We start from the raw sequence: 26,763 nt of genomic DNA on the forward strand, positions 1-26,763 counted from the left end.
AGTTTTTGGAGGTTAAACAAGTGTTAAAGGAATCTGAAAATGTGATTATTTAAAATTTTACAACATTTTCAGCACTTTATTATACTCAAAGCTAGTTTAAATGGATTTTTAGAAGTCCATGTTAAAAAGAAACCTGGAAGGGTTTATTAAAATCTATGGAATCACAATCATCCCATAGCCCATATGGAATATGGTCCGCAAGGGGTACGATCTTTTTATATTGAATTGCAAAGGTCCATGAACAATTTTGAATGTTTATAATCCTCAAAGAAATTAGTAATAATTGCTTGAAATTATTTAAGATTTGCTGAAATCTGTGGGATCCGTAATCTCTGCTGGAATTTTGTAAAGATTTTCAAAATCAGAAGCATTCCAGAATGGGTAGTGAGACACGAAGATGGATGACAAAAAGGTGAAATGACTAGAGGTCGGATAGGCAAAAGATGAAAGGAACAGAAGTTCGAATGAACAAAATTCAAAAATTCCTAATTTCATGTACATGATGACTGAGAAAATATTTTCAACAATAATTTTGGAAACACTTCTAAAGTAAAAATTAGTTTAGTATTCTCCAGAAATTTGCCATCTTTATGTCATGGGCAGTTCTTTAGTAAATTCACAGTCAGAGTGCAGCAGTCACCTGGCGAGCAATGTGTGGGTTGTTTTTGTCTTGGATAATTAGTGCTTGACGGATCGTCGCACTCTTGTAGTACGCGTCGTTTTTGTTGAAAAAAGCATGATTCTGGTGTATGTGAAGTACGCAGTACGTAAACAACGAGAGAGGCAGAAACCTCTATGAATAATTATAAGTCATGAAAAACAGACATGGATGGGCAGACCCACCGAGAAATTATGATAAAACGCTTCATTCTTGCTCATTTTCCGTTGAGGACCATTTTTTTTTCAACCAATATTATGGAGACTTTCAGCCCTAGGCTGGCTCGTCTCCGGTATAAACAAATTGATATAAATAATCAGAACCAGTGTCCCCTGCAATTTGGGCTGTTTTAAAGCACTTATCATGGAGTATAGCTTCCGAATCGATACAACTTGCCATTTTTCAATGGACATTGAGAGTGATCGACTAATTAAAAAAGCAACTGGCAACTGTGAAATATACAATCCTGCTATTTGGAAATACAATGTTTGCCCTGAAGATCAGTTATCTCCATTGGGGTCAGTGGCCATTTACAAATTTAAGTCAAAACAGGTCGTGCGACAGCTCAAACTTCATGATTTCACAAAGCAATGATGGGAATGATATTTTTAGGGTTCCTGGCCCACTCGGATTTAATCCGACCACAGCGGTCGCAATCCGGGGACCCACGGAATGGCCATTTTCTAAATTAATTCAGAGCAATGATGGGAATGATACAAGGGCGTAGCCAGTGGGGGCAGTTTGGGGCCGTCTTTAACTCCTCCAGGATAATTTTTAGGAGCTTTTTCCGGGAATACCTCCATAAATTCAATAGCGAAAACCTTTAGGATTTCACGCTGGAATTCTTTCCGCTATAACTCCAGAATATCCTTAAAGAATTCCTCTAAAAAATTCTTTAAGAATTTCTCCAGGAATTCGTCCAAGTATTTCCCCGGAAAAAAATTTCCGCGGAATTTTTCCACGGAATTGTCCTAAAATGCTTTCCGGGCTTCACTAGGAATTTACTGCAGAATTTCATTCGAATATTAATTTGAGAGTTCCTCCAAGATATCTTTCAAGAGTTCTACCAGGAATTTCTTCAGAACTAACCTCCGGGAATTCATCCGGTAATTTCTTCAGTCATTAATCTGGGAATACTTTCAGGATTTCATCTGGGAATTTCTGCATTAATTTCTCCTGGTATTTTCTGGGAATTCCTTCAGATATTTATCCAGAAATTCCTTCATGAGCTTCTCCAAGCATTACTTCGGGACTTCCTTGTGAGAATTCATCCGGAACGGCTTGTGGTTCCTCCGGCAGCTCCTTCAAGAGTTTGTCCAAAATTCCTCCGGGAATCCCTCCAGGAACTTCACAGGGAGTTCCTGGAGGATATTTGGCAAGAATTTCACGGAAAATGGTATTTCGGAAGTTCTTCTAGAAATTCAACGCCGGGTATTCTGAATGCCTAATCTAAGCCTGAATGATTTCCTGGAAAAGCTACTGGTGGAACGCCCATAGGAATTCCCGGATAAACACCCGGAAGAATTTTCAGAGGAACCCCTGTAAGATCTGCCGATAGAACTACCGGAATAATTCTCAGAGGAAATCCTGCAGGAACTCTTTGAGGAACTGCCAGTGGGTTTCCCGGAGGAACTCCAGGAGGAATTTTCCGAGAAATTCCTGGAGGATCTCCCAGTAGAAATCTTGAAGTTTCCACCGGAATTCTTTCAGAATTTCTTTGGGAATTAATCTAGGAATTCCTCCGAAAATTCCATTGTTAATTTCATTTTCGGTATAATTTCTGTATAGATTTTCGGTGGAAGTCCTGGAGAAATTCTTGAAATTTTCACAAGAAATTATTCGAAACTTCCGCGGGAAATTTTATTGAATTTATACAAGAAATTCGAAGATTTTTCGCGAAATTCTCAGGAATGTTACTGGCCATTCTGCGAAATTTCCACGGAATATTCTTAGGAATTCCACTGTGCAATTTTTCAGAAATTTTTATGAGAAACAGCACGAAATAATTATCTGAAGAATTCAGAACTTATAAGGGAGTTCGTGGAGGATTTCTTGGAGTAAATAATGGTGGAATTTTCGGATCATTTCCCGGCAAAATTTATGGTGGAATTCCTAAAGACATTGCCGAAGAAGTTGCTGGAGGCATTCCTAAAGAATCCCTGATAGAACTCCTAATGGAATGCCTGGAGAAAGCTTGCATATTGTTTTTTCTTTCTATTTTATAATAAATATTATTTCAGAGAGGATTTGCTTAGTAAAATAGTTGCAATACAAATACAAATATGTGTTCCGGAAACTAGTATAAAAGGAAAATTGGGATCCATCCGGATGGAATACAACTTGCGAAGGAATCGGTAAAGAAATGCGGTTTTTACAGCGGTTTAGATTTTTGAAATCTCTTAAGAACAGACGTCGGAGACGGAAAGGTTAATAACAACGGATTTTGATGTTTCCTTCTCTGCAAATATTTTGCTATTGGTTTGGTCCTACCATGACAAAATGAGTTATTTTTGATATATTCGGTCGAACAATTTCTGCTATTATTTTAATTATTTTAGCAACTATATCAAACAAACTAACATCAGATTTTGCTATTCTGATATTTATATATTAATGGTAGAACTTGTTATTCTTTTGCTATTGTCTTCTACCCAGGTTTCTGTAGAATACAAAATGAACGAGTCATTGCATTCGAAATCTGAAAATTGCACGCTATGTAAATATCTGCCTGTACACATATTTTTCTGATCAATAGCCTTTATTTTGCATCCAACATACTTACTTACAACCAACATACTCAATGATAGTTTCGGTCGTCAAATTTTGTTTGATGAAAGGCAATGAATTGCTTTAATTTATTCAGGAATGCGTCGCTTCTATCTGCTTACCATTTGATAGTTGAACTGCAGAAATCCGAGTGCGAATCTGCACTTGACACGAACCCATCATGTAGAAGCGCAGTTTTTGTAACGTCCAATTAAAATTTACCAGAAGACCATCACACCGTAACCTTGCCGCGAGCCGAAACCACGAGGCCGATAATTGAATATGAATTTTCATTTTACACTCCAACGCAAAACAAATTTTCCAATCATTTCCATCCGTATCCTGGGCAACTTACTGATTTCGAGAATCATGCTTGGAAGTGAAATTATGATGGCGGTAAATGGTGAAAACTCACCAAGCAACAACCCGTAGGCATTCGATACTACCCGGTTGAAAATTATACCCCATTGCTTTAACATGGAAATCGCCGAATATTTTCTCCAGCAACTGTGATTCTGATGCCACATTGCTCGAGAAAACGTTGTGAAAAAAATGTGTCAAGCTTTCTAAATTGAAAATTTATACCCCTTTTATTAAACACCGTTTAAGGATTTAATGAATCTGTAGATTCTTGCAATAATTATGTATAAATAAATTATCGAATGCCGTAAATGTTCAACCTTAAATGTTTTAAAATCCGAAATCTGCATCGATATCAATAAATATTGATGGCAGTTTCTGTGTTCTGAATGAAAAATTATTTCAAAACGCTTGAAACGGAAAGCATCTCATAAATGAATCAGTACTTGACTGATTTTCAGCAGCGTTCGGTCCTCACCAACGATGAAAAAATAAACCATCTCAATCCGCTCGAAATCGCATTTGTCTTTTGTCTGGTCTCAATTGCATATCCCAGTGCAGCAATCGGCTTAAAAGTTTATTATCTATCCCAAGAACCATAATTGGCCAGGTAGGTACCCACGACCGAGTCTTCCCCAGCCTCAAGGCTAAGCCGGCTTATTCAGTTGGTCCTTGCGAGACAATGCCATCCGGTGGCGACGTTGCTGAAAAATTAATTACCACAATGTGGCTCCACGGTCAGCCGACTGGCGAGGATGGAGCAAAAAAAAAATCAGGTCAACAAAGATAGCCATATATTTATTTCGCTTGAGTACTAGTGTATGGAATGACATTCAGCTGCCCAACGGCCTTGGATATGGTGCGAACGGTTACGTGTGGATGTTCCTGCAGCAGTTGTGCTCCTATCTTTTGCAATCGTAGAGTTTCGGTGCGGTCGCAAGGGATATGTACGTCGAAGGACGTTTCCACTGTGGCGAGGGTGACAATTAGTATTGAATCGCCATCCGTGTCCAGACTTTACTACTTCCAGCAGTGGTGGTTGGCGTGGCGTCATTCATTCGCAAATTGGAGCGAAAGAGGCTTGTTCATCAGGAGGTTTGGGTTGGGCGTTGGTCTGTCATCAGCTGTGTACACCATACATGAAATCTTATAACCAGTATGGTGTGTTAATAAATGCGAATATTTGTTAATCCTTAATAATAAACATATTGTTTGTGCTATAATGAAGTAGGGTTGCTAAAACGTTCAATGGTTTGCCTAGTTTTTACAATAACTGTTTTGGTAAATTCAACAATTTCCTTTTATGACTGATTTTGTTTTGTATACATAGCAAATAGTTTTGAAAATTTAACGACTTGTAAAATTGCATTTAATCCCAACAAACGAATTAACATTTGATAATAAATTAAATTGTCAGATAGAAGAGAACTTCCCCATGGGGTCTCTCCACCCAGCTCGATATGTTAGGTATCAGCCGGTGGGTCCACCTACCTTTAGAAGAGTTATCCCACTCGCGCACAGAAGGACCAATCTTCAAAAAGACGGTCAAAAACCATTTTTTCAAAATGATCCAAATTGATTACTTGAGTCATGGGTTGTTAGTAGAATACTTGAAGATGATGTTAACATAGTTTTGAGTCATTTTATTCGGGTGGATCTTACCTTTACAGTCAATACAAGTTGAGCATGTGGTCGATTTTTAATTCTGTTAAATCTTGTAACATTTATCTTACTGCTTCATTATGTTGGCCACAACGTATACATCGCCCAAACCTATTATATTTGGCACCATTACAAAGTGTAGCTCTAAAACTAATAAAGCCACGCTTAAACGTTCGTAAATTATTTTTGATCGCGCAGAAAGTACTTGGTCTTTATTATGTATAAAATTATTATTGTATTATCTTCCAGCTGTATTCATTGTAAAATTCAAAAGGGTACCCATCGGTACCCATCAATGAAAATCACACTGAAGCTTCATTTTTTTGTCAAGAATCCAATCCTGAAGAAATTATGTTCCGCCACCCTCCGCCCGCTCAGTTATTTCGGTTTTACTGACGGTGGTCCTTTCGGTCTTGTCAATCAATTTTGATAAGTGCAGCAACACACAATTTGTATTCCCTTCTCTTTCTACTTCTCATTTGGCCCAATGCAATGGTGTGACATCAGTGACATCAAAATTGTCTGGGGGTCGTACAGTTATTACGTGAGCATTTTTTCAGAGGTTTTCGACTCCCCCTCCCTCATGTAAGATTTACAAATGTTTTTTTATTTGCATGGTGCGTTAAAAAACGATAGAAGCCAACCAACCCCCTCCCCCATAAGTGCTTACGTAATATGTGTACGCTCCCCCTAGCACCATTTGTTCTTGGCTCACGCATACTTTTGTTAAGGAAATCCCACGTGATCATTAGTTCTTACAGGCTCCTGCGCTCTGAGATTTTGAAAATACAGTCCCATCCCGATTTTGGCAACACCCGTTTTTGTCTACCCCCGATTTTGGCAACACCCGTTTTTGGCAACATTTTCTTCCCGATTTTGGCAACAACCTCGAAAATATTTTTTTCATTACTTTTTAGAGCTAAAACCTTTTTATTAATATGTAATAGGATAAACAATACTAAAGGTGAATGTCATTAAGGGTTATATGCGTATTATGGACTCTGTACGAATAGTGGACACTTTCACTGAAATAATGAACCACCACTCATATTACCGGGGGCAGCAGGGACTATGTCCAAGGGCTTGACGATCCCTCCCCAGGCCATCTGCGAGTTGTGGCGCCTGCCTAGGATGTGGTGGGGTTTGACAGTGGGCCCTGTTAAACCTCTATAAAAAGCTGCATGAATCCGCAAGTAGGCTCCGCCAAAGCGACCGTGTGCCGCTCAAAGCGCACAAGCCCAAGTCCTGGTGTTAGGTGGGACGCGAAACAGCCCTGACACGACGGCCCTCCGACGAGACAAAAGGTTTGCGCAGGCCCAATAAGCCGCCTTTAAAACAACCATTACGAACAACATAGAAGATAATACGACTCGATACAATCGGCAACGACCTAGGCGACGAATAAAGGATCACGATTGGAAGCTTGGAACATGGAACTGCAAGTCGCTTGGCTTCGCAGGTTGCGACAGGATAATCTACGATGAATTACATCCCCGCAACTTCGATGTCGTAGCGCTGCAGGAAATCTGCTGGACAGGACAGAAAGTGTGGAAAAGCGGGCATCGAGCGGCTACCTTCTACCAAAGCTGTGGCACCACCAACGAGCTGGGAACCGGCTTCATAGTGCTGGGAAAGATGCGCCAACGCGTGATTGGGTGGCAGCCAATCAACGCAAGGATGTGCAAGCTGAGGATAAAAGGCCGTTTCTTCAACTATAGCATCATCAACGTGCACTGCCCACACGAAGGGAGATCCGACGACGAGAAAGAAGCGTTCTATGCGCAGCTGGAGCAGACATACGATGGATGCCCACTGCGGGACGTCAAAATCGTTATCGGTGACATGAACGCTCAGGTAGGAAGGGAGGAAATGTATAGACCGGTCATCGGACCGGATAGTCTGCATACCGTATCGAACGACAACGGCCAACGATGCATAAACTTTGCAGCCTCCCGCGGAATGGTAGTCCGAAGCACTTTCTTCCCCCGTAAGAATATCCACAAGGCCACATGGAAATCACCTAATCAAGTAACGGAAAACCAAATCGACCACGTTCTAATCGACGGTAAATTCTTCTCCGACATCACGAACGTACGCACTTACCGCAGTGCGAATATTGAATCCGACCACTACCTCGTCGCAGTATGTCTGCGCTCAAAACTCTCGACGGTGATCAACACGCGTCGGAGTCGTCCGCCGCGGCTAAACATTGGGCGGCTACAAGACGGTAGACTAGCCCAAGACTACGCGCAGCAGCTGGAAGTGGCACTCCCAACGGAAGAGCAGCTAGGCGCAGCATCTCTTGAAGATGGCTGGAGAGATATTCGATCCGCCATTGGAAGCACCGCAACCGCTGCACTAGGCACGGTGGCTCCGGATCAGAGAAACGACTGGTATGACGGCGAATGTGAGCAGTTAGTTGAGGAGAAGAATGCAGCATGGGCGAGATTGCTGCAACACCGCACGAGGGCGAACGAGGCACGATACAAACGGGCGCGGAACAGACAAAACTCGATTTTCCGGAGGAAAAAGCGCCAGCAGGAAGATCGAGACCGTGAAGAGACGGAGGAACTGTACCGCGCTAATAACGCACGAAAGTTTTATGAGAAGTTGAACCGTTCACGTAAGGGCCACGTGCCACAGCCCGATATGTGTAATGACATAAACGGGAACCTTCTTACGAACGAGCGTGAGGTGATCCAAAGGTGGCGGCAGCACTACGAAGAGCACCTGAATGGCGATATGGCAGACAACGGTGGCGGTATGGTAATGAACCTAGGAGCACGCGCGCAGGACATGCGACTTCCGGCTCCGAATCTCCAGGAAATCCAGGAGGAGATCGGCCGGCCGAAAAACAACAAAGCCCCTGGAGTTGACCAACTACCAGGAGAGCTGTTTAAACACGGTGGTGAAGCACTGGCTAGAGCGCTGCACTGGGTGATTACCAAGGTTTGGGAGGATGAGGTTCTGCCGCAGGAGTGGATGGAAGGTGTCGTGTGTCCCATCTACAAAAAGGGCGATAAGCTGGATTGTAGCAACTACCGCGCAATCACATTGCTGAACGCCGCCTACAAGGTACTCTCCCAAATTTTATGCCGTCGACTAACACCAATTGCAAGAGAGTTCGTGGGGCAGTACCAGGCGGGATTTATGGGTGAACGCTCTACCACAGACCAGGTGTTCGCCATACGTCAGGTATTGCAGAAATGCCGCGAATACAACGTGCCCACACATCATCTATTTATCGACTTCAAAGCCGCATATGATACAATCGATCGGGACCAGCTATGGCAGCTAATGCACGAAAACGGATTTCCGGATAAACTGATACGGTTGATCAAGGCGACGATGGATCGGGTGATGTGCGTAGTTCGAGTTTCAGGGGCATTCTCGAGTCCTTCGAAACCCGTAGAGGGTTACGGCAAGGTGATGGTCTTTCGTGTCTGCTATTCAACATCGCTTTGGAGGAGTAATACGAAGGGCAGGGATTGACACGAGTGGTACGATTTTCACGAAGTCCGTCCAGTTATTTGGCTTCGCCGACGACATTGATATCATGGCACGTAACTTTGAGAGGATGGAGGAAGCCTACATCAGACTGAAAAGCGAAGCTAAACGGATTGGACTAGTCATCAACACGGCGAAGACGAAGTACATGATAGGAAGAGGCTCAAGAGAGGTCAATGTCAGCCACCCACCACGAGTTTCTATCGGTGGTGACGAAATCGAGGTGGTTGAAGAATTCGTGTACTTGGGCTCACTGGTGACCGCCGATAACGATACCAGCAGAGAAATTCGGAGACGCATAGTGGCTGGAAATCGTACGTACTTTGGACTCCGCAAGACGCTCCGATCGAATAGAGTTCGCCGCCGTACCAAACTGACTATCTACAAAACGCTTATAAGACCGGTAGTTCTCTACGGACACGAGACCTGGACGATGCTCGTGGAGGACCAACGCGCACTGGGAGTTTTCGAAAGGAAAGTGTTGCGTACCATCTATGGTGGGGTGCAGATGGCGGACGGTACGTGGAGGAGGCGAATGAACCACGAGTTGCATCAGCTGTTGGGAGAACCATCCATCGTTCACACCGCAAAAATCGGAAGACTGCGGTGGGCCGGGCACGTAGCCAGAATGTCGGACAGTAATCCGGTGAAAATGGTTCTCGACAACGATCCGACGGGAACAAGAAGGCGAGGTGCACAGCGGGCAAGGTGGATCGATCAGGTGGAGGACGACTTGCGGACCCTCCGCAGACTGCGTGGTTGGCGAAGTGCAGCCTTGAACCGAGCTGAATGGAGAAGTCTTTTATGTGCAGCACAGGCCACACCGGCCTTAGTCTGATGATAAATAAATAACTCATATTACCGCTCATTGCCAAAAATTTCTATTGTAACTTATCTGCTCTTTTTATTCACGTTTTCCATGTCCCTATTCACACTACCCCAATCTAACCAGCCCACCGTAGAATGTCGTATTTTTTGGTATTCTTTCGTCGTATTTTTTGGTATTCTCACTGATTTCGTCGTCGACAAGCTGACTCACACCGTTGTACATAGTTATTAAGTTATTACATAGTTATTAAGCGAAGCCCGCTGTTTACATCACAATGCAACCGATTTTATCATTTTTCCGTCTTTCTGCTGCATTCCCGTATAGATAATAAGCAACAATATTATTTCAAAGAGTCTTATTGTTTCAAATTGACGCGAATTTGTCTAGCGATTAATATCAGAACTCTGCGCGGGGCTAGTTATGAAGTTCCTAAGATCTTTGAAATTGGACGTTCGATGATTCACCTTTTAATGATCTTCAACGCTCACCAATGGAAGCCTATTGAGTAAAGCGAATCACTTGGTAAGACAACAATGAGCGTCGTTACGGTGCGCTGATAGAAGAAGCCATTCAAGCATTCTCCTCTATGAGTCTGGAACCTCTATGAGTCTGGAACTCTAGCACACTGAATGGGAGGCGTTGATACCTTCTCTCGACTATCTTATCACATTGAAAGAAGAGCGAATAAAGCAGAACGCATGATGTGGTTCGATTGTTTGGTTTCATTGTACGAGAGCAAGCGGGGTACTAATGCAAAAATCGTTGCTATGGATACCACGCCACGGCTTGGCTTGTTAGACGGTGTTTCTCATTGTTTATCACAGCAACGATCGCTCCTACTCGTTGTTTGGCATCCATCTGTGCGAGGCAGATCACTCATTGGCTATGGTGGATGCTACGATTGCAATAGATCAATGTTCACAATGGTTACTCACATTTCCAATGCCTGCTCTCGAGTGTTCTGTTTGTGATGGCGAAGTTTCAAAAGTGGAGTAATTCTAGCTGCTTCGATAGGCGAGTGATGCGTCACATGTGGTTTTAGTATTATTTATTCAGCCTAAGGCCGGAGTGGCCTCTGCTGTACATAACAGTCGTCTCCGTCCACTGCTGTACTTCACCAGTCACGCAGTCTACGGAGGGTCCGTAAATAGTCTTCCACCTGATCAATCCACCTTGATCACTGTACACCTCGCCTTCTTGTGCCCGTCGGATCGTTGTAGAGAACCATTTTTACTCCAAGTGCGCGTTGTTCCTCCACAAGCATTGTCCAGATCTCGAGTCCAAGGAGGACTACCGCCACCGGTTTAATGAGGGCGGTACGGCGCCGAACTCTATTCGATCGGAGTGTTTTTTGGAGTCCAAGGTACGTACGCTTTCCTGCCACGTTGAGTCTCCGAATTTGTCTGCTGATATCGTTTTCGGAGGTCAAGTGAGCCCAAGTACACGAATTCTTCAACCACCTTGATTTTGCCGCCATTGATACAAGCTCGTGGTGAATGGCCGTTGTCTCTCTTGAGCCTACTTCGTCTTCAACGTGTTAATGACTAGACCGATCTGCTTTGCTTCCCTCTTCAGTCTGATGTAGGATTCTTCCATCTTTTCAAAGTTAAAATAATGGAAGTAGTGCATGGAGAACTGGAGTGCGATGTCCTGCAGTGAGCACCAGTTGTCCGTAGGTTACCTGCCTTCGAGTGTCAGAGGAGGTATGCCGCAAATAGTCTTCTAGCTTCCAATTGGCCACACTATCACTCGTAAATAGTTCGAAGTGTACATTGTGCTCATGGATCAATCATTGCTGCCTGACATATTCCTGGGTTGAGTGCTAGGAGACCAATTAGTGCAAAGGGATTTGGTTTTAGTGAGTCGAGTGTAGTTAACCCATACTCACACTACATTGGATACGCTTGACTAATGTGCAGAATGCAGATTTCCGTTACCATTTTCTAAAACAATGAAATGTCTTATGCCTTGCGATATTTTTTTTCCATAATGTCAGCGAAAATTGTGCACAGAACTTTATTCTTAATCACACCGACCACAAGAAAGTTTGCCTCCATCAAAATCCATTATATAAGAATTCGAAATTTGTAGCACATTTAGTCATCTTGTATCCGTTGGATCGCTATTTGATTTACATAGTGAATTATGATAAAAAAAGCTTTTTTGGTGGACTAAAATTTATATGAGATGTCGGATTGAAGTCAGCACTTCAATGGACTACAATAGAAACGTTATTTTCATCACCACATTTTTTGTAAGGACGTGGCCGACGCTATAGTTAATTTTAAATATTATTTATTATCAAATTTGTATTATGAAATTGGCTAATTAGTTACATCGTTTGATTACCATTCTTGGGTTTGTTTCCATTTTGTTTGAACTACAATCTCCGAGCTATGAATAATATCGCAAAAATGTCAATAATGATGCACATGCATCACTCAAATACACTCCACATACTTTGTAGTACATATTCTAAGTATTTAGCTTCAATCATGCAAACAAACAAAAATTGAATTTTTGTATGAAATTTTTTTCCCGTTTTTGGCAACATCCCCATTTTGGCAACATTAAAATCCGGTCGTGTTGCCAAAATCGGAAAGGGACTGTATTGATAATGAAAGTAGGGTAAACTATCAAGTCATGTTATGTCTAGTCGCAATGGATAATTTCGAAAGAGGATTTTATTTTATCCCTTACTTTTAGTTTTCCAAACTTACTCTGTAAAAATATCATGAGTTTTTCACATGAATCGCAATATCAAGTAACAACTTGCGCCTCTACAACTTTACTTAGTTTAGGGACGAAACTAAACCTATTCCATATGTTTACAATTTCTAACAATAAAAATGTTTCGTTAGCTCTGCGGTGAGGCGGCTGAAATCGGTAATTATATACCTGTGGAAATGCTCATAGAAACTACAGCTAGCCATTGATATTTGATGGGGCACCACTTGGTGCAAGCACGTTGTCTTAGAGAACTATAGCGTGCTTGCGACGACTGGTGCTCCACCTCTCGCTCCGGTAGTGGAACTCTAGCTACCGGGTCGGTGATGCCGAGAAGACAAACCATCTATTCAATGAAAAATCACAATATGTGGCCTGCTAGACCATTTTATTCACTTCTAACATTTATAACCGTCTTTTTTGGAATTGGTCCCACTGTGTCGCGCTGCCATCTGGCAACCAAAGTCACCCTGATGCGCTCGCGGGCTCCTTTGGTGCCACGTAGCTCGAAACACTCCTCGTCTTCCCGGATGACCAGCCCGACTGGCATCATGCTCGCAATCACGCAAGCTGCATCGTGTGATATCGTGCGGTAGGCAGATATCACATTAAGCGGTACGTGCTCTCCAGCTTCCGCAGATAACTGGTTACCACAGAGCTCTCGCCCAGGACGGGCCGCCGTACCTAAGAATAGATACGGCAAAGCCTGCCAGTAGCATACGTCTACTGGCACACACCTTGGAACTGTTGGACATCATCCTCGATAATGCCGCAACAGCAGTCGAAGCCCTCTTGCACGCTTAGACGACATGGCTGGTGAAGGTCAGCTTGTCGTCTATTACGACCCCGAGGAGCTTCAAACTCCGCTTTGAACTTCACCCACGTGAATCACTGCCTGTTGAACCGACTTGCGATTGTTAACGAAAACCACCTCCGTCTTATGTTGCGCGAGCTCCAGGCCTTCAGCGCTCATCAAAATCCTCCACCGTGCTGATCGCGTGTGCTGCAGTCAGTTCTACCTCGGAAATTGACTCCCCGTAGACCTCCAAGGTTACGTCATCTGCGAAACCGACGTAAAACAGATTATAAGATAATTCATTTGATTGCCTATGTCACTGGTTTGAGCATGAGCTTAGAGTGATTTAAATTTTGACTTTTCGCTCCCCTATGCTTGAACGATAACATTTGCTATTTTAATGAACCTCCTAAATTTTTAACTGAATTGGTTGTAATTTGACTGAGCACGAGCAGTTTGATACTTGTATGGAAATTACTATAGGAATCGCCCCTTATGTGTAAGATCGTTTTGTGAGGCGGCCCATCAACGAAGACTTTATAGAATGTTTCCTAATATGTGAGACAGTTATTGTTCCGAAGCGATTGGATTGTTGCTCATTATTGATATTTATGTAATTCTTTTACGTGTTAAATTGATTTTCCCACGATTCAGTATTTCGCGAGTATGCTCCGATCGCGCACCAATTACCGTCGACACTCTACATCTCGATGTTCTATATCTCGATATATCTCTCTCCCTTTTCTCCGTCCCTACGAACTACATACATTTTGGCTTTCTGCATCTCGATAACCGCCCTATCTCGGTATCTCTATCTCGATGTGTTCTGATCATGTTTTGTTCAGGACTCACTCTCTCTATGTCGATATATTATGTATATTCAAGTTTCTAGGCTACTATATAACCTTGGGGCAATAATAAACACATCAAACACAAGAAATGACATTTGTTTTTTTACCGTTTTTCATAGCAACATACTTTTTTCCATCTATTACCCATTTCATTTTTCCTCCCGTTCCTCAATCTCTCCTTATCTCTATGGTCCCTTCAATATCGAGATGTGGAAAGGGGACTGTAATTATCTTTTTGCAATTCCTGATCATAATATCTGGATTACAGTTCGCCGATGAATCATAAAACGGCCTACTTTTCCATACCAACGAAATGGGTGCTTTAATGAACATTATGCAACTCAAATGGGTTGCATAATATTCATTATAACACTCATTTGGGTGCTATAATGAAAAACCAACATCAGAACAGTAGCTACATGACTAGATTTTGCTAAATTAGCTTGGGTAAGTGCTCAAATAGTGTATTCTCTGCGTCGCGTAATAAATGAAATAGTTTGATGGACATGACATCAAAAAATTCGAAAAGCAAGTAGGGTAGAATACGGCAGGTCGCACCCTCAACAATATTTGCGTTTTCCAGCAAACATGAACATGAGCATAATTTTGATTCAATCACACAATTTCAAGTCTAAGCTTTCATTTGAATAAGTTGTGTGTGAAAAAGTAGAAAGATTTGATGAGTTAATCACCGAAACAAATTTGCATCTACGAAATCCTTGCCATTATTGCATCGCCAGAGAAATAGAGCACGGAAAGCAAACTGTTACTTACTTTTTTGGATCGCCTGTTTCTCCTCTTTATTGCATATAACATGACACGACAAATTAAGTACGTAAACTACTTTTTACACTTTATCACCACTTCATTATCACCACAAAAAGGAAATTTATGCAATATTTGTTCTATGTCTTGTCTTGTCTTAGCACATGCACAGCCAGTATTGAAAAGCATCCTGGAAATGTCGGTTGTATTGTATTCCCGAGTATTTTCTTGTCTGCATTAATATTTGCAGCATATCATAAATATGACACAAGTATTAAAACGGCCAGGCCCACCGTGCAGGCTTGAATTTGGGAGATAATCCATAACTCCCCGGCAATGAGATTATTTGGTAATAAATAACATGATCAACGAAGAGTTTTAAATCTAAGAAAGGAAGAAACGGGGACAGCCGTACCAACCGTTTCACATGCAGGGGGAAAGATGATTGACGTATCGTTGGGAGTGACTTGCTAAGAAGATTAATGTACACTCCATGGGTCCTCGACGTCTTGGGATGGGACACAGTTTTTAGTCTAGTGCCCTGGCTTATACACTGATGGGCAAAAGTATTCGCATAAATTCAGATAGATTACTATGAAAACATGACGAATACTTATGTACATCAGTGTACATATAGGCCTAGGTTTAAGCGCCATTACTCGCTCTCTGGAACGAGACAAAGAAAAGAAACAAAAGCGATAAAAACAAGCGAAAACTCAAGACGATAAAATTATACCATATTTTTACTTACAACATCTCCATATTTTCTGTGCTTGGAAGCATTTTTTTATTTTTCCCGTCAAAACACAATTTATTGAAATGGCTTACCACAAATTTTCGCGAAAAGTGAATGAGAAGTGAAAATGAAGAAACGGAAGAAAAAATCATCAAGAAGGCCAATTTTCGTTTATCTGAAGTTTGTCGGATCTGCTACAAACAGCAAAAATGAATTCGATGAATATTTTTGAATGAAGAGATTAACATAATGCATATAATGATTTTTTAATTTTTCCTTTGCCTAATTATTTTCTAAAACCGATCAATTTTATGGTAAAATTTAAACATATATTTTTAGTGGGAATAAAGTATATACATAACGTCAAGACACTTTACATCACATCACGAGTACGAAAGATGAAAAAATATGAGTATTTTTTTCAAGTAAACGCGTTGAAACGTCATTAAGGAATATAATGAAGATGATGAACCATTTGAGTTCGAGGAAAATAAAGAATGTAAATAAGTAAACCTCTACCATTAGTTCTTCACTACTCTAGGCTAAATTATGAGCACTTGATCACTTACTTATGATCATTTAATAATTTGTTCTCTACTTCTATGTAATATTTTGCCCCTCTAACTCGATCTCGACTACTCAATATCGAGTAAGGGAGAGTTTACTAAAAACAAGCTCAGAAGTTGTGATGTGTCCAAATATTGAAAAAAAGATACTTATCCTGAAACCTGAAAAGATGAAATGAAAAAATAAAAAAGGAAAGCAGCATCAAACATAACAGCATGAGTGCTTTTTTTGAAAACCAATATGTACCTATATACTTTGATTTCTTTTATCATCGACGGCTAATCATTATTGATAAGAATTGTTAGAACTTTTTAGTAGAATGTCTTCACTTGTCCTAAGAGGAGTAACAAGGACAATGGATCAACTATGGGAAATGCAAACTAACGCAAAATATGTTCCTATCAGAAAGAACATAAATTGAAGAGATAGTTTAATGAGTATGTATAATTCAAAAGGGGTGAATGTGATCTAAAAACTAGACGTCTGTGAATATACTATGTGATTATGGAATCTAAATAAACTAAGAAATAAAGCCGTTCTTAGAAAAATTATATTGAATCAAAAGTGCATAAAAATCGGCGTCGTCGATGTCGTCTACATAAACGTTTTATAGGTAATAATATATTTACTGTTTTTTCAAGCCCTCACTGCAAATTAGTGAAATTCACCGACGACGACAACGAAAATTATAACTGTGTCTTTCTATACAAATGTACCAAACAAGTTAAACAAATCTGATGATATAAAACATCAAGTGAAAGCAATTCAAAATCTACGTCTTCATACTATCTATACGGATAGATTACGACGTAAACTTTTTCAATGGTGCCGACTATTGCATATATATTACAAACACACATATAGTCAGTTAGATCCCATTGTATCTTTGTGTTCTCCCATATTTAACATGGACAAAATCCCATTGTTAAAAAATATAAAGTGTGTAAAATATTTGAAGAATTCAAGATTCTTTGATACCAGACACAAGATGGTTGACTCAGGTTCAATCCGCAGACAATGACCGATATTAATTTAAGAAATAGGTATTATGACAAACTTACCGAAAGAATTCTTGATACGCCAGGACTTATTACCAATATTATTGAGTTAAAAGGTACCAAACCCGATTGAACCGCAAACATCCCAGCATCAACGAGCCTTTCTTCTAACAGAGGCTGCCAGGGGAACCGATGGTAAACGGCATTGAAATAACTTGTTGGGCAGATCAAGGGGTTTTCTCTCCTGTCGGAACATGGCACCAGTACCTGTATGTTTTAATTCAGCACTTCCGTTGGTCGGCTGCTGGTCGATCATCTGTTTTACACGTAAAAAAAATAATGTTATTTATTATTAATATTTCTAATACTTTTTTGCCAAAGCAGGCGCTTAATGATATGTATAAGAAAAACCCAGATTAATCCACCTACAGTGAGATTTTGACCCTTCCTTAGTTATAAGGAAATTTTATCCAGACTCCAGTATTTAAAACGAGATAAAACTATTCAGCTTCCCACGGCGATTTACCGTGAAAGTGACAAAATAATTGCCTACCCAAAGGCGGATGTCATGGGTTGAGTGACAACTCAACGAATGATAACGTACTGTACTTCATGCTGCCTATCAATAAGACGCTCGTCGGATTGAATAACTATTGTGACATGGTTAGCAACTATCGTAACGCTGGTTGCATATATTGTACTCGTAATTTCCAGAGATCTCGATATTAATTAATCCAGAACAAACTAAATCAGTCATTGATCTGAGCGAAACTCAATAGCGTTCAATAATAACATATATTTCGCCTTATGGATGCCTAATTTGGTAAAACTAAACTTGTCCCATACCTTAAAAATGAGCGAGATTTGTATGGTAGTAAATTTCAGAATTTGCGCACATACGCACACATACATGCATACAAGTGATCTATTAGTGTCTCAAAACATGCTCACATTTGCTATCTAGCTTCCACTGAAGAAATTTTTGAAATCCCTTTCAATTTTTACGTTTTTGCTTTTCTGAGAAGATTTTTTTGTACATGCTCCTATATGTTCCTCAATTAAAATCATTTGTTTCTTTGTAACAAATCAGAAAAATAGGCATAATTTCATGTTATATCATTTGTTATAATTATATTTTCAATGTCAAAGTGAATTTGTTTAAAATACCATACATTTTATTAATTAATTCACGAGATTTCTTGATAGATTAATACGTAACACACCTGCGTAACGCATACAAAGTGAAATTATAGACACTTCCGAAGGAAGGGTCAAAAACTTATACATCGCATTAGTCACATACATTCCGAAACTTATACTTTTCATTAACTTATGAATGTTATTAGCTTTTTGATATTGGATAATTCATTAGGTGGCATGATGAAGAGTATAAGTATTTTCGAATGGTATTTTGCCATAACATATAAGGTTATTTTTTTACGTGTAGGAAGCGAAATTTCTTCTCCAATTTCTATAATTTTCACCCTGAAAAAAGGAATAAAACCTGTCAAGCGTAGAAAAGACACGTCTTGCTTACTCAAGGCCTACTCGGCTTTCTATGCAATATTTGCTCTATGTTTCACTAAATAGAATCGGGATTTATCGTTTTCTTTGACAGCAGAACACTTCGGAATAGAGCGAGAGAATGTTTGTGTTGGTGAGCATATCAAACACACGCTAAAAAGATACCACGCACAATTCTATGTGATTTGATTTTAGCAAAGATACGAACAAAATATCCGGCGAAGGCATTTATTAAAAAAAAACCCAGATTAATCTACCTAGCGGTGATGGCGCCTTTCTCGCGCAAAAAGGTAATATATCTCGCTTAACTTTTCAAAAGAACCTAAGTAACATTTTTTTCATGAATTAATTTGAATAGCGCAATCAACAGAACAACATGAAAGCTTTTGATTGCAGTACTCAAATTAATTCATTAAAAAAATGTTACTTAGGTCCTTTTGAAAAGTTAAGCGAGAAATGTAGCCTTTATGCTACGTACACACCAGTCAAGCAGTTCGACGAACATTGACTCCACCCCCAAGAAAACGCTTTAGTTGCTGCTTTGTTGGAACGTGTGTGAAGTTGTTCGAACAACCATTTGACAGTTGGCGGCTCGGTTGGAAAAAATTAAAACGGTTTGATTTTGGTTTGAGTTGTCGGGGGTGGAGTCAAGGATCGCCGAACATGTTTGAGCATTTGTAGTGAAGTTGCACAAACCCCCATATATTTTTTGATGGTTGATGCTCAAGTTAGCGTTCCGGTCGTTCGTGTGTGATATTGTTGGTCGAATAAATTGATTGTTCGTGCCGCTGTTGGTAAAACTTGATGGATGTTGGAACAAACGAGAGGTGGAGTCAATGTTGGTCAAACTGCTTGACCGTGTGTACGTTCCATTACGCTTACACCTCGATGATGTACAAGAAAGGCAAAACAGTTACACCGTCTAATGTTATGATAGAAAATTTACACTAGTAGACGACAGATGGCGCTGCCAAAAGTTTCTCGAATTTCCTATGTTCGAATTTTGACTTTTGGACAATTTCATAGTACTATGAAACTGAACGAAGAGCATACTTACGCCTAAATGCGTGCAACACGAGCATCTTTATAATACGATGAAACTCTTAATGGGAGCAAGCCACGGATAAACTTTAAAAATATTCATAGATGCAAGGCATTTTTCATAACACATTATTGTTCTATGTGACTATGTCTCATCACTATTTTAATATTATCTATTTTTTGCAATTTGCAATTATTATGAAATTCAATAGTGATCAACAGCGTTTTAGTCTCTGTCGGATGCAACTTGTTGCAAGAAAATCGGTTAAGAGTTTCTATGTGAAAATTTGGCTAATGTTTTTTATGGCATTTTGCGCACACACACGCACACACACGCACACACGGACAGACAGACATTTGTTCAGCTCATCAAACTGAGTCGAATAGTATATAACACTATGGGTCTCCGGGACTTCTATCAAAAGTTCGAATTTGGAGTGAAATGATAGCCTTTCGGTACAACTTAGTTGTACGAGAAAGGCAAAAAGTTAAAATACAAATGCTTCTATTCAGATTTTTACGCAGACCATGAATTATATCAAAAGTGATAGCAACACCGTACAGTCGCGATTCGCTGGTTGGGCCACGACCTCGGCCCAACTAACGAATTCGGTTTTTTAGTTGGGCCAACTGACAGCCATTTGAACACATGTATTTCGACTTGAACATCACAAATGATGTCCAGTGACGCCCAATCCCGTTTTCCGTGTTTACATTGAATTTTGACGTACGGTTGCTTTTTAGTTGTGCCATGGCCCAACCAGCGGAGTCCCAACTAAAAAGTGACCCAAGTATTAAGATCCCAACCAGCGAATCCCGACTGTAGTGTTTTAACCCTTATGCGGCTGACAGGACCGTTTTCCTTTTGCAACTTCAATACTTCCCAAGCTCATCAAAAAAATCCAAACCATTTCCGTTCCTACATAGCGCATTTCAACCATAAATAGTTGCCTACTTTTAGAGTATTATCTATTTTTCAACTGTGAAATGTAGTTTAAGAATAGAGTGGCTCCAGCGGCTGGATAGGACAGTGCTGCCCATTATTCAACATATGAAGACTCACTAGGTGGAATATATTGTTAATATACTATACTATACGACGAGCTTCGTTTCACCTTAAATTGATTAATTATATATTTTTTACATTATTTAAAAGACGGTTAAGTATTCGAAATTTGCAAATTAGGATTCCATTTTTTAGATTAATTTTCGATTAAAGCAGAAATTTGTACTTCATTTGTATGGGAGTCCCCCTTCCAGAAGAGGAGGGGTCTTTATCGTTCCCAAAAACCTCTACATACAAATGTTCATGCCAGACCGCATCATGCTTTCGTGCTGTGCGGTTCTATTCTCTCTTTGCTGAAGGAAGTTTTTAATACTACCCAAAGCTATTTTAATTTCAACAGTGCTTCTCAGCGCTATTTGTACCCACTGATCCCGTTACGAGCTTTGCAAGGACCAGTGCCTTCGTTTTACGTTGGACCCGTTTGCGGAAGTAAAATTCCGACAAGCGGTGGTAATCCTGCAGGGACACCGTTCTGGGAAAAAAAAACCTCTTAGAAGCAGGGATGCCAGATTTGAAGACATGTCTTCAATTTGAAGACATTTGAATATTTGTGAAGACATTTATTTCATGAAGACATTTTGAAGACTTTTTAAAATATTTAAAGACTTACACATTAACTTTTTCTATTTCGAGCTTAGCAAAATTGGGCTCCGCTGCTCAGTGAATTTCAAAACTGAACTTCGGCAGAAAATTTCGTTTATTACTGATTCTCAGCAAAATATTTGCTGTATCTCGGCAACTGAAACGTCACTTTTACTGAGATTTCGGCAAAAATCATGTTTGCTGAAACTCGACAGTGCCCACCTCGGGAAAATAAACAAAAAAATGCTGAGATCTCGGCATAAAAAATTAAGTGTGTACCTTCTTATTTAAAGATACTTGAAGGCAAGCAATAAGCCAGCGAATAGAAAATATAATTTGATTACTAACTTATAAATTTTGCGACTTCTAAATGCAGATAATATAAATATTACAAAAGTTATACCTAGACTAATGTTTCGAGCTTAAAATTTCAAACGTAAAAAACATTTACACTTGCCAGTTAATAAGGTTAACTGCAATACATCTTAGACGTCAAACGTACTTTTTTAGTTATGTCGTTTAAATTTTCCTTGGTAACAGTGGCGTTTTCGAAGTGTCTGGTTAAAAGGTATTTCGATCTTTGTATCAGAACGCAATGACCGATCTAATTTATTTCAAACGGCAAAAAGAAGACAGAATTCTATCATGACTTTTTGGGCTAGAAACAATTCTTTTTAAATTTCTTTATAATTCATCTGATCTTTTCGGTATTTCCAGAATACTCGTTGAGAACGAGAATAAATTTTGAAGAACTCGATGAATTTTCCATAGAAAATTCTTAAGAATGTCGAGAAGAAATTGAAATTGTTCTGGTTTTAAATGGATATTTCTCGGAATAGTCACGGTAAATTATTTTTAATTTGTACAGGAAAATCTCTTGAAAAAAATTTAGAGGAATTCCATAAACAAATCCGCCAGAGTTTTTATTAAAGACTCAGTAGAAACTCGTTACACTTTCTTGTTGAATTCTTCCTTGAATTCCTTTGGTATTTTTTCAAGAAATATCTTTAGGCACTCTTCCAGTATTTTAACTGGGAATCCCTCTAAGGCTTTGGTCCGATTCGCGAATTAAAATCCAATTAAACTTGAATAGGAACAACCAACTAAAGACACTACTTGGAAGCACAAAAGACCCCGTTGACGCCTTGGGAAAATCTGGAGTTTATAAAACATCAGACAAAACGAACACTAGACACGAGGTTCAAAGAACATTTGGCAGAAGTAACTAAAGCAAACAAAGACACTGAAAAAGGTATACATTATCATTTCAAATCTAAAGTAGCCGAACATATATTTAACGAAGATCATCAATTAACCAAAGACAACATATCACTTCTCAGACAAATACAAAATCCTTGGAAACTTGACGTAGCGGAAAGCTTAGAAATTTACAAACAAACCTCAAAGGATTCCGCCAATTGTGGTACTCGGCAACATGAGTTTTCTGGCTTTAGGAATGAGATTTTAAGCAACCTTCCTGGGATCAAGGTTTCATTTCAGATTGCCAGGAAGGGACTGCCGCGCCTTGCCGGGATCTTTTGACGATCGCACTTCAGTATTTAATTGTGAAGCGCCATAAATTCTTCACATACGATGAAAAAACTGAGCGATTGTTCAAAGTCGTCTTGAAAGGTCTTCCCAGTGATGAAAAATCACTGGATGAAATTAAAGTTGAAATTTCTGAATTACTTGGATACTTGGATTTTCACCAGTCCAAGTACTAAAGAAAAATAAATCTCGCTCTGTTACTTCCCAGAGGGGTATTTCTCAAGAATTTTATTTTGTTCACTTTAACAAAAATTAACTAAATAATATGAATAGTTTGGAAAAGGCCTGTATTATGTCCTATGTTCGAGTTACATGGGAACATTTCCGCAGGCCTGGGGGAAATTTCCAAAGCCTCACACAGGGCCGTAAGTGCCAAAAGTGGGGTCACGGAACTAAACATTGTCACATGGATGCTAAATGCATGATTTGTGGTGGAACCTCTCACGCCAAGGACGCCCTATGAGAGAAGATTCAAATTAATTTAAATGTGCCAATTGTGGGGGTAATCATAAATCCAATTTCTGGGAATGTCCTTCACGCCAGAGATGCATCTGAACACGAGAACGCGTGTTCGTGTTCTAAACGTTCTGAACACTGCACACTGTTCAAGAGCACTGACCTAACCTAGCAACTTGTATCCTAGGAAAACAAATTCAAGCGACAGCATGCTACACATTTTTCGGCTAGAAGTAGAGCACGTGGGCATCTAACGGATAGAAAATAATCAAGCATGCTCGTATGTTTTTGCATTGTTCCAAATCTAAGGAATTTTAGTTACCGTGATCGTTTTGCTTGCGTACCAACCCAGTGCACACTGAACTGTGTTCAGAGTTCAAAACTAAGAACACCAAGGCACGCTCTTGGCTCATGTTCTGTTCAGGATGCATCTCTGCTTCACGCAAAAAAGTTTTGAATTCCCGTGCAAAATTGATGACGGAAAATTCCAATAGAAACCCAGATTCGCCGAGTAAACATATTTCAAACGCTCAAAATCCGCAATCATTTGCCGGTCGAGCAATTCATACCCACCACAATCCACGAACAAATTTTGCTCTTACTTCTAATTATAATTTTTCAAACACGCCCACCTATGCAAGCTATGATGTTGATATTCCTCTCGATACTAAAAGTGATATTGATAATGCTCTCATATCTTTGACAAACTTAATTGTCGAAGCCAGAGGCATTGCAATTCCTAAATCTAGATTGCTTTGAGAATAGGTCGTATGTGCAAACGAGAGATTCTCTTTGATCACGCTCTCTTTCGCCAATATATCGGCTAGTTTTGCATATTTTGCTACATTTCCACTTCAGCATGATAGACATTGCTATTGTCTTTGGATATCTGCCAAGAAATTCGAAGTAAATCTTTGTATAGTTTCATAATAATCGAAAAAGAATAGATCCAAAGAGAGACTCTCTTTTGCACATACGACCTATTCTCAAAGCAATCTAGAAATGTGAAATTAAATTTAACTACATTATTATTGACGACTATCTTCAGCTACTGATCCATCTTAAAAATGTGAGGCGAAGGCAATACCAAAGAACTCGCGATCCCGCGTTGAAAGTTATTTGGCGAGATTTGCAAAATGAAATTAAAAACGTTTCGCTATTCTGAGAAATGCCAACTTTGAGAATAATGTCTCGAAGTTGGATCCCAGTTCGAAACCCTTTTGGAAATTAACGAAAATTCTTTAAAAAAAACCCCAAAAGCCAATTCCAGCGCTTAAAGAGGGAAATAAAATTTTATTAACAAATGGCGAAAAGGCTCAAAAACTTGCTCAGCAGTTCGAAAGTGCCCATAATTTTAGTCTAGGTCTCACTAGTCCAATAGAGGATCAGGTTACATGCAGGTTCGAAGACATTCTAAATCAAGAGAATGTTTTTGATCCTTCGTTGGGAACTAATTTGGATGAAGTGAGATCTATTACTAGAAAATTTAAAAATATGAAAGCACCGGTGATGATGGTATTTTCTACACACTTATCAAAAAACTTCCTGAGAGCTCCTAATAAATTAACCAAAAAGTAATTTATTTAACAAATGTTTTCAATTGGCATACTTTCCAGATAAATGGAAAAACACCAAAGTTGTTCCAATTTTGAAGCCGGACAAAAATCCAGCTGAAGCTTTTAGATATCGCCCAATCAGTTTGCTTTCTTCAATAAGCAAACTGTTTGAAAAGATTATTTTAAATAGAATGATGGCTCATTAATGATCATTGTCATTAAAATTCTATTTTTGCTGATGAGCAATTTGGTTTTCGCCATGGGCATTCAACCACCCATCAGTTATTATGAGTTACGAATTTAATTCGGCTCAACAAATCTGAAGGATATTCGGCGTTTTGGGGCCTCTTCCCCAAAGATGTAAATCTTGGCAGCGGACAAAAAGCAATAAGTTCCCTTCTCCAAAATGGCCAACATTATTCAAATAGGTTGAAAATGGTAAAAGTTATGAAAATGTCAATATCTGGGTACACGGGTACCCTATCTGCCATTCACGTCTGTTTTTGTTGGCCGCATAAGGGTTAAATTTGTTTTACAATGTGTTTAAATGCTTTTGCCTATCTGTCTATATGACATAAAATTGATGCCAAGGTTAAAAATTCATGTTTTGTTTTAAGCCAGTTTTGATAAACAATAAAGTTTGTTCCAAAATTGAGTGTGGTGGAATTAAATGGGATTGTACAAACTCGTCTTATGACAAGTGATATAATTTGTTGGTGGCAATATAGTTGCCACTGCCTTATAAAGGGTTATGGAACAACTATCTCAAGACAAAATTTTCAAAACGACTTAACTGCTTTTGTAAACAAAGATTCAAACGACGATTTGACGAATCTGATAGCTCTCCCACGCAAACAAACACTGCCAATAGGTAGTTGAAGGTTTCCGCTACCTGCTGATGGTGTTAGTTTGCGTGAGAGAGCTATCAGATTCGTCAAATCGTCGTTTGAATCTTTGTTTACAAAAGCAGATAAGTCGTTTTGAAAATTTTGTCTTGAATCTAGAAAATATGGTTTAGGCGTAAAATGCATGGTTACGCGATAATTTGAGTTCTGAACCGTTGCACATTTCAACTAAATTTAAAGTCTGGTTAAGTGCAGCAATTTGATCATTTTAGTAACGTTATGTTTACCAATAATAACTTTTCCATTATACTTTCGATTGGTAGGACTTCACGTTGAATTGAAAATAATGTTTCCATATGATTTCTCCCTCATAAATCAAACCATTATCCACCCTCAATTACCTTTTACTGACCCATCCAATGTAATTTCCACCCAACACCCACGAAATTCAAGCATTTATTTATTATTGCTATTACTTTTTTTCAATTTTCCAGATTTTTCCTCTTCGCACCCGACGGCCTTCCGCGCCAAATGAAAAATTATCTTCCTGAGATCACTAACTGTGGCAGTTCGTTTTACTAACCACCTGACTGATTTCCGGAGTGGTTCCACCGGCTCTTCTCGCCCCCAAAGCTGGTCAGCTGCACCAGATAACCGCAAGCGTACTGCAGTGAGTGGCTGCCCCCACAGGAAAACTCGGTCCACCTGAACTGCGTTCGGAGCATCTAGAGGTGAGTAAACTCGTCATTAATCACAACCGGCGTGGATGGGTGGTGGTGTCGGCTGACTGAACGGATGAGCAGCCCTATCGTTTTGATACCGTCCGTTCATCCGTCCGTGCCGTTCGGCTCCTGTCTGCATATGAAATCCACCTGACTAAATATTTGATTGTGACGAATGCGCTGCACCCCGCTTCAGGCTTC

General features: G+C 39.8%; 1 protein-coding gene across 7 annotated transcripts in view; it reads left to right on the forward strand.

Moving 5' to 3' along the window:
• LOC134224819 (mucin-2) overlaps window positions 1-26,763 on the forward strand; it is a 261,218-nt gene that overhangs the window by 127,957 nt on the left and 106,498 nt on the right. For all 7 annotated transcript variants that reach the window (XM_062704410.1, XM_062704411.1, XM_062704408.1 and 4 more), the window contains one exon: window positions 26,335-26,571. The gene's annotated coding sequence lies outside the window, so the exon portion shown is untranslated. The remainder of the gene's footprint in view (window positions 1-26,334; window positions 26,572-26,763) is intronic.

The sequence above is a fragment of the Armigeres subalbatus genome, chromosome 3 (assembly GCF_024139115.2).
Source record: "Armigeres subalbatus isolate Guangzhou_Male chromosome 3, GZ_Asu_2, whole genome shotgun sequence".
NCBI lineage: Eukaryota > Metazoa > Arthropoda > Insecta > Diptera > Culicidae > Armigeres > Armigeres subalbatus.